This window comes from Lontra canadensis, unplaced genomic scaffold (assembly GCF_010015895.1).
Source record: "Lontra canadensis isolate GAN:19392208 unplaced genomic scaffold, GSC_riverotter_1.0 scaffold4, whole genome shotgun sequence".
Taxonomy (NCBI): Eukaryota; Metazoa; Chordata; class Mammalia; order Carnivora; family Mustelidae; genus Lontra; species Lontra canadensis.
The window spans coordinates 24,901,675-24,909,953 of record NW_022630998.1 but is presented as its reverse complement, the minus strand read 5'-3'; the positions used below and the strand labels follow the sequence as shown (position 1 = coordinate 24,909,953).

Here is an 8,279-nt window from a genome sequence, read left to right as displayed (position 1 = left end):
AAGCCAGAAACAACACACTAAGGAATAATTTATGATAGACTATAGTTGAGCAAAGTTTTTTCTTTTAACATAAAATATATAACAGGTAGTATTCAGCCATTTTGTACTGTAAACTCTAGAAGACATCACTTTGGGGTATACTTAGTGTAGGTATAAGCACATATATTATAGGTGCAAGAATAAAAAAAAACACTTGCTTATACATTATTAAGTTTTGGGGAGGGAGGGAGAGCCTAACAATTTTTACATAAGCAAAGTTTAGGCCATAAAGAAGATAGAAATATCTTATTTTCTATTCAGTTAACAGGTTTTAGCAGTTTTCTGAATACTTATGAGTAGCTCAGAAATTCATATAAGTTCATGTAATTCACACAGCATCTGTTGTGAAAAAATAAAGTGATAATTTACATCCAATTAAAATATTTTTCATTAGATAAAATGCTTTAATAAACTAACAAACATATAAGAAAATAGTATTCGTTGGAAATAAAACAACTTAATTTTCTATAGAGCATGAAAAGAATCCAAGATTGGTCAACTAAAAAAAGAATTAAGAGTCTAAGTCTTTTATGTAAAAATCTAATCCACTGAATACTTTTTTAAAAACTGTGTGTCCTTAATGTCCTACAATTTATGTAAGTTATTTGAAAGCATATCTGCTTACTGGGTGTATTCTTATTGAACTACTAAAAAATATATATCTACCAACCCCTTCATAGCTACCATACAAGTAGAAATTTCAACAGTGCTTCTTAAACATACTCACCTTTCATCTTTTAAATGTTTGCCAATTATACTACCTGACAATATATGTAGCCATGGCTTAAAAGGAAGTTACAGGTTTTTTTTTTTTTAATCAATTTCTCTTTTCTGATATAAAGATTCTTTACCTTTAAAAATAAGCTTATATCCAATTTGGCAGGCAATTATGCAAATGTATTCTGTTAGGGCAGATTCCAATGGTAAAACAGAAAATAAACTTAAGAAAAATGGGGGAGTCAAGCAAAGAGAAAGTTGGTGGGTCTTGCTATTTTTTTTTTTTTTTTTTTTACTTTAAATATTTTTAGGCCTCTTTACCACTGCTGTTGGGTCATTTCTCTTAGCTATACTAAAGAGCCTTTGTCAGTCTGGAGGAGGCAGCCATGTGTCCACGAATGCTTATTTAGTACGCTGAGGACAGATGGCCTAGAATTGCTGAAGAAGACCTTAAGATATATTTAAAAGAGGAAAGGGAAAGAAACAATAAGGGAGGAAATAAATTAGAGAAGAGGCAAATGTGTAGCCAGGAAAAGTACACACACACACACACACACACACACACACGCACATGCACACAAATGAAGGCAAAGTATAAAGTGGTAAGTAGGACCTGATTTTTTATAGATTTGCTTTTTCTGTAGAAACTTTAATTTTCATTATTGTTGATTTGTTGTCTTTTTAGGAGAAACCTGACAATCATAGTCACTGCTGGTTTGGGCTTAGTCTGTTTTAGTTGATATATAACTGCACTTTTGCTTCTTATAGCATCCAAACTTGAAATATAAATTTTGATTCAGAAAAGCTCAAGGGATTTACTTAAATCAAACTGAATTAAATTGAAATCCCCAACACCCTAAGAGTCAAGGCTTTAACACAATTTGTTTGAGTCTATCGTAATTAATTTATCCTGCTCAGCATTTTATTTCATTTTTTTTCCTGTTATTTTAAGAAAATGTACACATGACTGCCCAATCCAAACCTCCTGATGGGTTGTTTCATGTGTACTGGGAATGGGAGAGGAAGTGGGGAAGGAGAACGGAGGGGCATGGAGGCATCAGTGGATAACACTATACTTGTTTTTTTTCCCCCAAATAAACTGTGTGAGATGTTGTGAGATGATTAAAAACTGACATTAGTGGATTTTTACTGTGTATTTTTTTCTTTCCCACTTATCAAATTAACATTTTCCCATTTTCTTCAGATTTATTCTATTTCAACCATGTTCTGACGATGCCAGGTAACAGAGGGCTGTTGCTTCAATTGCCAGGTTTTCTAATGCTCATAAAACAAATATTAGATTCCAAATTTCTTATTGCCTTCTGAGTTGTCATGGTTATCAAATGACACCTTCTCTAAATTCTCTCTCATTTTAACTCTTTTTCGTGCTTTGTATAAACAGGCTGCTTGAAAATCAAAGAAAAAAAAAAACATCAAGTTTGGGTGCTATAAGAAGCAAGAAACACAGAAGGAAAGAAATATTTTGTTAACCACAAATTGAAAGTGGAAAGATTTTATCCAGAAGCATTAAATGTCATTAAACATAAGAAGTCTAAAAAATACCTGCTTTATATAATGGTTCTCTGAACAAGCTCTCGGCAACTTGCAGCCTGCTAAGTGAGTGACTCTTGCATTGTGGTTAGAGTTTTGTTTTTTTTTTTTTTTTTTTCCAACACCCCCCCCCCCCCCACACCCCCACTCACCAATCACCACCACCAGTGAAATGGGCATCAAGGATGCTGGATCTTTCTAAAGTAAATATAAGGGGTATTTTTTTGGATACAAGCACCTTTAAAAATAGAAAGGAAGAAGATTCATAAACAGAGCCTTTGAAAATGTACAATACTTTTGTCTTATAAAAACATCTGTTGCTCAGATGAGTATTTGGAACACCGAGCGCTTCAGATTACCCCTCAGAAGGTGTGTTGGGAAGTGTCTCTGTGGACTTGGCCCCAGGGGAGGTCAACCCGACTCTCGGCCTGTTGGCTCAGCAATTTACCCGTGGTCAGCCCGTCTTGCCATAATCATACGCTGGCGCCCCAAGCCTGTTTCTTAACTGTACTCTGTACCTTCTAATGAAAGCATCCCAAAATATCTCCAACCGCCCAAATTCTGGGGCAGCCATGACCTCAGATGGGACTGTAGAACACACTGCATTTGCTCAGACAGAGTCCCTGATAAAAATCTCCCTGTTTTGATGACTAAAATTCTCACTCTCTCTCTAGTTCTTGTCACTTCATAACTCACGGTTACTTGCATGAATTCCAGAATCTTTGACATGGAGCTGATTAGGAAGCTCTAACCCAATGCATAACACCCCAATCTCATGTAACTTAGAGCTTTTACAATTAAGAAAAGAAAAAATAGGGGGAAAGGTCATTATAAAATAACTTTCTGTGCTTAAAGCAATAAATGCAACAGCAAAAAAAGTAACATGTGCAAATCAAAAGAGATAATTCATTTGCAAGTTATCCGAAAACTGTAGTTTATTTGCAAGTTATCCGAAAACTGTAGTTTATCTCCCATACAAATGGGACATGAGTTCTTGGTGGGGCTATGCTGAAGTGTCTGTGGTTAATGTATATGATCTCAGACTTTACTACAACCCTTTAGGGAAGCTTTCAGCTTTGAGGATAGTAAAACAAAATGAGGAGAGGCCAGTTTTTTTGAAAAGTTCAAATGAAAAAGCAAGCAAATAAACAAGAACTCTATTTAAATTCAACAGGTGTCCCTTAGAGCACCTTTCTCTTGCCACACCTTTGTGTTATCAAGTGAGGTAACTCAGTGTCTTGTTCAATGTGGCTTGAACAGGAAAACACACACACACACACACACACACACACACACACACACAAACTTAACAACCTGTTAAGGAAATAAGCAAAAGATAAAACTTAGATAAAAAAACAGAGAGATCTCTATTGTTATTTTGCCATGTTTTATATGCATTTTGAAAGCTTTGAAGCCTCTTCAAAATAATACTCATAGATATCCAGCACAATTCACACAACTTGATTCTTAAAAGTGCCTTTTGTACTCGGATAATATCGGTTAGAGCATGTATTTGAACAAGGCTCCCAGATTCAATGCTTTATTTAAGGGAAAAAATTTACTTGTAAAAAATGGGTAATACAAAACATACCGACATGATTTTGTTAAAAATACAAAGCATTATCGTTTATATGATAGTGACTTTCTCCCACAAGTATGCTTTGTAAACGTGATTGAATGAAAAGGAAAAAAAATCTTTTATTATCTCAGCTCTCAAAAGCTTTACTGTGTAAGCTACACTTGCTCCTAAGTATAGCAGAATTACACCACGTCAGGATGTTGTGGAGCAAACAACTAACAAGGCACTAATAAGGATCCTTGCATGCATTTAAGTACAGGTTGGCAAAAATAATTCCTCTATTATTTATTTAAAAATATAAGCTGAAGGCCCAAATTCTGATGTAGTGTTTCTATTACTAGCCCGTTTCCTTCTAAGATTCACATATTTCAAATCTATGCACTTCACTTTGCTGTGAGTCAATAGTGTCTTCTAAATGCATGCAAACATATTTATATATAGTAGTCAAATATACGTGAAAAAATGCAGATTATGTATATTTAGCTCATTGTATATGGCTTTATATGTATGATAATAATTATAGTGCACTTCTTACAACTAGGAAAAAAAAAAAAAGCACAAATTCACTGTAGCCTAGGAACTCCATGAGTCTTTGGCTACTTTTATTTTTCTCTCTCCACTGTGGTGGGACAAATCTGCCGGAATCATGAGCGGGGTTGAAAACCAGTGCAAGTCAATTGTACCTTGCTAATTTTTCATATGCTTTTTCTTTAACTGCAGAGCTTTCTTTTTTCTCTTTTTCTTTTCAGAATCACTTAAAAAAAATTTTTTTTTGCAATCTATTTTTTCCCCTAGAAAGTAACCCCTTGTGTCCTACCTTAGGCTCCTCACTGAATGATCTCTTTTTCTTCTAATTATATTTCTTCACCTTGGGAGGGACTCACACTGCTTCAGGATAAGCAACCCAGAAGAGCCTAAGGTCAGGTGTGCCCTAGAATCTAACTCTAGAAATTACAATCATGGAATAAGAACAAGAGAGGGAAAGAAGAGGCAGAATAGGGAATTTCTAATGATATTGAGGCTTATTCTGAGGAATAATTAACCGAACAGCCTCCTATGTTACATCACTTGCTTGAAATCTCAGAGGACAGACTAAAGAATTTAGGAAGCTGATCTGAATCGGTTTCCTACAGCCATGAGCTTTAACAAATTAGTTGTATCAGTGATCAAGTCTCCAAGTTTTATTTCCCAAGTATTTACTGCTCCAGGGTCCAAAAAAATAGAATTTTATTCACAAACCAGCAGAACACAGAGAGTAACACGGGCATCTTACACATTAAGGATACTCAAATTTAAATCATCCAAAGAGGAGGAAATTGACTTAATTTGATATGAGGCTTTCATTCCTCTTAAAAATGGGGTTCAATGAAGGAATTAACGGGGGTCAGCAAGACAGAAGGTTTCTAAGATAATTCTTGAAGTAAAAGGGGTAAGTGCGGGGACATTTGTGAAATGCAAACTCTTCAGGTAGAGGAATTGTAGGTAGAAAAGGGAAGAACATTGGGAGAGCTTTTAAACCAGATTTTCAGCTGGGCTTTTGTTTAACACATATGCAAATGTGTGCACTGCTTCATTTGAATATTTATTTACTGCATTTGTGAAGGAAATTGGGGGATTATAGCCTCTTCCCAGCTGTGTTTTAGTTAATGACTGGTCAGCCTATTAGCCTGCTCCACTAAACGGATTCTCTGCACAAGCAACACCTTTTTTACCCTGCCTAGAAATTCTTCACATAAACAACAGTGGGGAAAACAGCAAACCAAATCCGGGGAGCTTTACACCAAAAACGAAAATATCCCCCCAGAATCATTAGAAATAAGTAAGAAAGTTATTTGACAATGATGACTTTTGCATTTTTATAATAAACAAAGCAAACATTTGCTATCAAATGTTGTAGGGGAAAGGGGAGTCAGCTCATCGAAATTTCTCTTTACTGAAAATGAATTCAGGTTACTGTTCTAAATGGTCTTTCTTTTCTTTCTCTAGTATTTGCTCACTCATTGTCCCCTATGAGCATAAACACACACATCAATGAAAATGTCATGAATTACTTGGGCAATTATTAATATTTGACAAATTCACTGGAATCTAAATTTCATAATTTCTCCCATCTCCTCACTGCCAAAAAAACACAGAAGGAGAAAGAGTAAATAACATTTCTCTAGCAACCAAACTCCGTGTACTGTCATTGCTCAAACCAACTTATTGAGAGGATTCAGTACCAGTTATGAGATTAAAGACTTCTATCAAGACAAGCTCATTTCGAAGGATTAATGGTGAGCAAATCTTTAGGTCATAAAGCTCTAATATAACATGTGTAGCAGTCTATAATTTATTGATTGTTATTAAGATAAGCAGGATCTATTTTCTGTTAAGTTTAAATGTCTCAACCAATAGGAAAAAATTTACCTTATTTCCAAAATGTCTGTCTTCTTTATATCATTTTAGATTTTATTTACTATAGATCCACCCATACAGGTGAGAACACTCACTAATTTTAATACAGTCAGAATTAATCCATGGAAATGCAAGAGTCAGATTCTTACCATCAAAATTCTGAATTTTTCTGTCTGGATCTAAGAAAAGCCTGAACTTCAATTTTATTAGCAGGATGATCTTTATAGAATATTTATAAAATAGTTATTTATCAGAAGTATTAATATTGAAGAGAATTTTTTTTTTTTTTTGGTCAACAGCTTGTTTGTGCTTATGTGCGAAGTATTACAGCAAATAAAGAGACAACAGTGGAGAACCTAAGAGCCACATGGACATGAAGAATGTTCCTGGAGCAACATTACCATTTTTCATAGTTGGAAAAACTGAGTATCATACAATAGACTGAGAATTCAAATATTTATAGAACAAAAGCTGATAATAAAGACATGCTGTCAGACCTCAAGATATACAGAGAAGTAACAGCTACGTTGACGAAAGAATATTAGAAGAATAAATATTTTACCTAAGAAAACACCTTTAGCTACTTCACTGCTAAGATACTTTCAGTGCTGCCCATTATACTTAAAACCACTCCGAAGAGCAGAAAAAAGTTTCGGATACACATTCACGCCATCCTTCTACATCAGAAGTGAATGGTGTGCACTTCTCAATGGCATCGTTTTCCCCCTTCCCACATGAGTTTCGAAACCATCTCATAAGCCTGTCAGGCATATTTCTTGTTCATTCCTTCTGTGGGGCAGAGGCAGACAGATTGCTGGATCAGATAGTGCAATACGCTGTATACTGCATTTGAAATGTGCCTTTTTTTAAAGCAGCAGATTTATTGATTTTCTTAAGTAGAAAATATGCACCCGGACATTAGACAAACACAGACTAAACACAGACTGAGGAAAAGCTGATAATTTGATTAAACTGACTGAGCTTTTGTTGTCTGTGTTTGGGGAATTTCCAATAATGCACAAGTGCCAAGCGCCCCTCTTCTACTGAATTTAACAAATGTAATCCCTAAACACAATGAATGTTACAATTATACTGTATTTGGAGAATTGTTTTTCTTTAGAAAAATATTTTGATGAGCCTATATATTGCTTAGGTTGAAAGGAAGGGCGGGGTAAAAATCTTGCCTTGCTCAAGATACAGGACTTCATTCAGAAAGGGGTCTAAGTATTAGCTAGGGAAAAAGCATTCATTCAATGGAAATATTTTCTTTCTTTCTATCTACATACCTATCAAGATTACAGAGATATAATTGATTAAATGTAATTTCCTCAATTTTAGGGTCAAATTGAGTTCAATATTTAAGGTTTATATTGCTTCACAGTGTCATTTCACATGTCGTAGGGAACAGTTTAGTTGTCTCAAGATGTCAAAAAGCTCTGGTTATTTAATTTACTCTTATGGATGCCTGCAATGAAATTAGTGGCAGAAAGGGTGTGTGTGTGTATGTGAACAGGGATAAGGGAATCATAGCTAAAATTATGTGAGGATTACTGAGTTTTATGAATCAGTTGAGTGAGCCCTTGTGAACATCAACTATAAACAACTCTGAGCTGTCCCTGTATCTTTTTTTTTTTTAATCATTTAGACTATGGTATTGAGAACAAAATCGATATTCTGCAAGGACTTATATTATATCCTTCAGGAATTATATTCTGCAAGAACTTATATTCTGCAAGGACTGTACCACAAAAATTTCTAGCCGCTTAACCACAAAGACTTTCACCTTTATTATTATCTATGCCTCTGCTTACTAGATTTTTAATCATTCATAGTGTTCCTCACCTTCTATTTACCATTCTTTTGCAATGTTATTTTGTTCCTTCTTTTCCACTGGCTCAATCTTCAGGATTTTATGTGTTGCCATAATGATATTTAATCACCTGCTAGTTTTTGTCCGGTCCAGTTCATATTGGATAGCTTTCCCAAAACTCTCTAC

The 8,279-nt window shown here is 34.9% G+C and overlaps 1 long non-coding RNA gene across 1 annotated transcript; it reads left to right on the top strand.

Moving 5' to 3' along the window:
• Nucleotides 1-1,378: 1,378 nt before the first annotated feature.
• LOC116860619 lies at nt 1,379-7,785 on the top strand. The gene is made up of 3 exons (XR_004381330.1): nt 1,379-2,373; nt 6,335-6,364; nt 6,583-7,785. It is a non-coding gene; the product is annotated as an uncharacterized LOC116860619 (long non-coding RNA).
• The last annotated feature ends 494 nt before the right edge of the window (nt 7,786-8,279 follow it).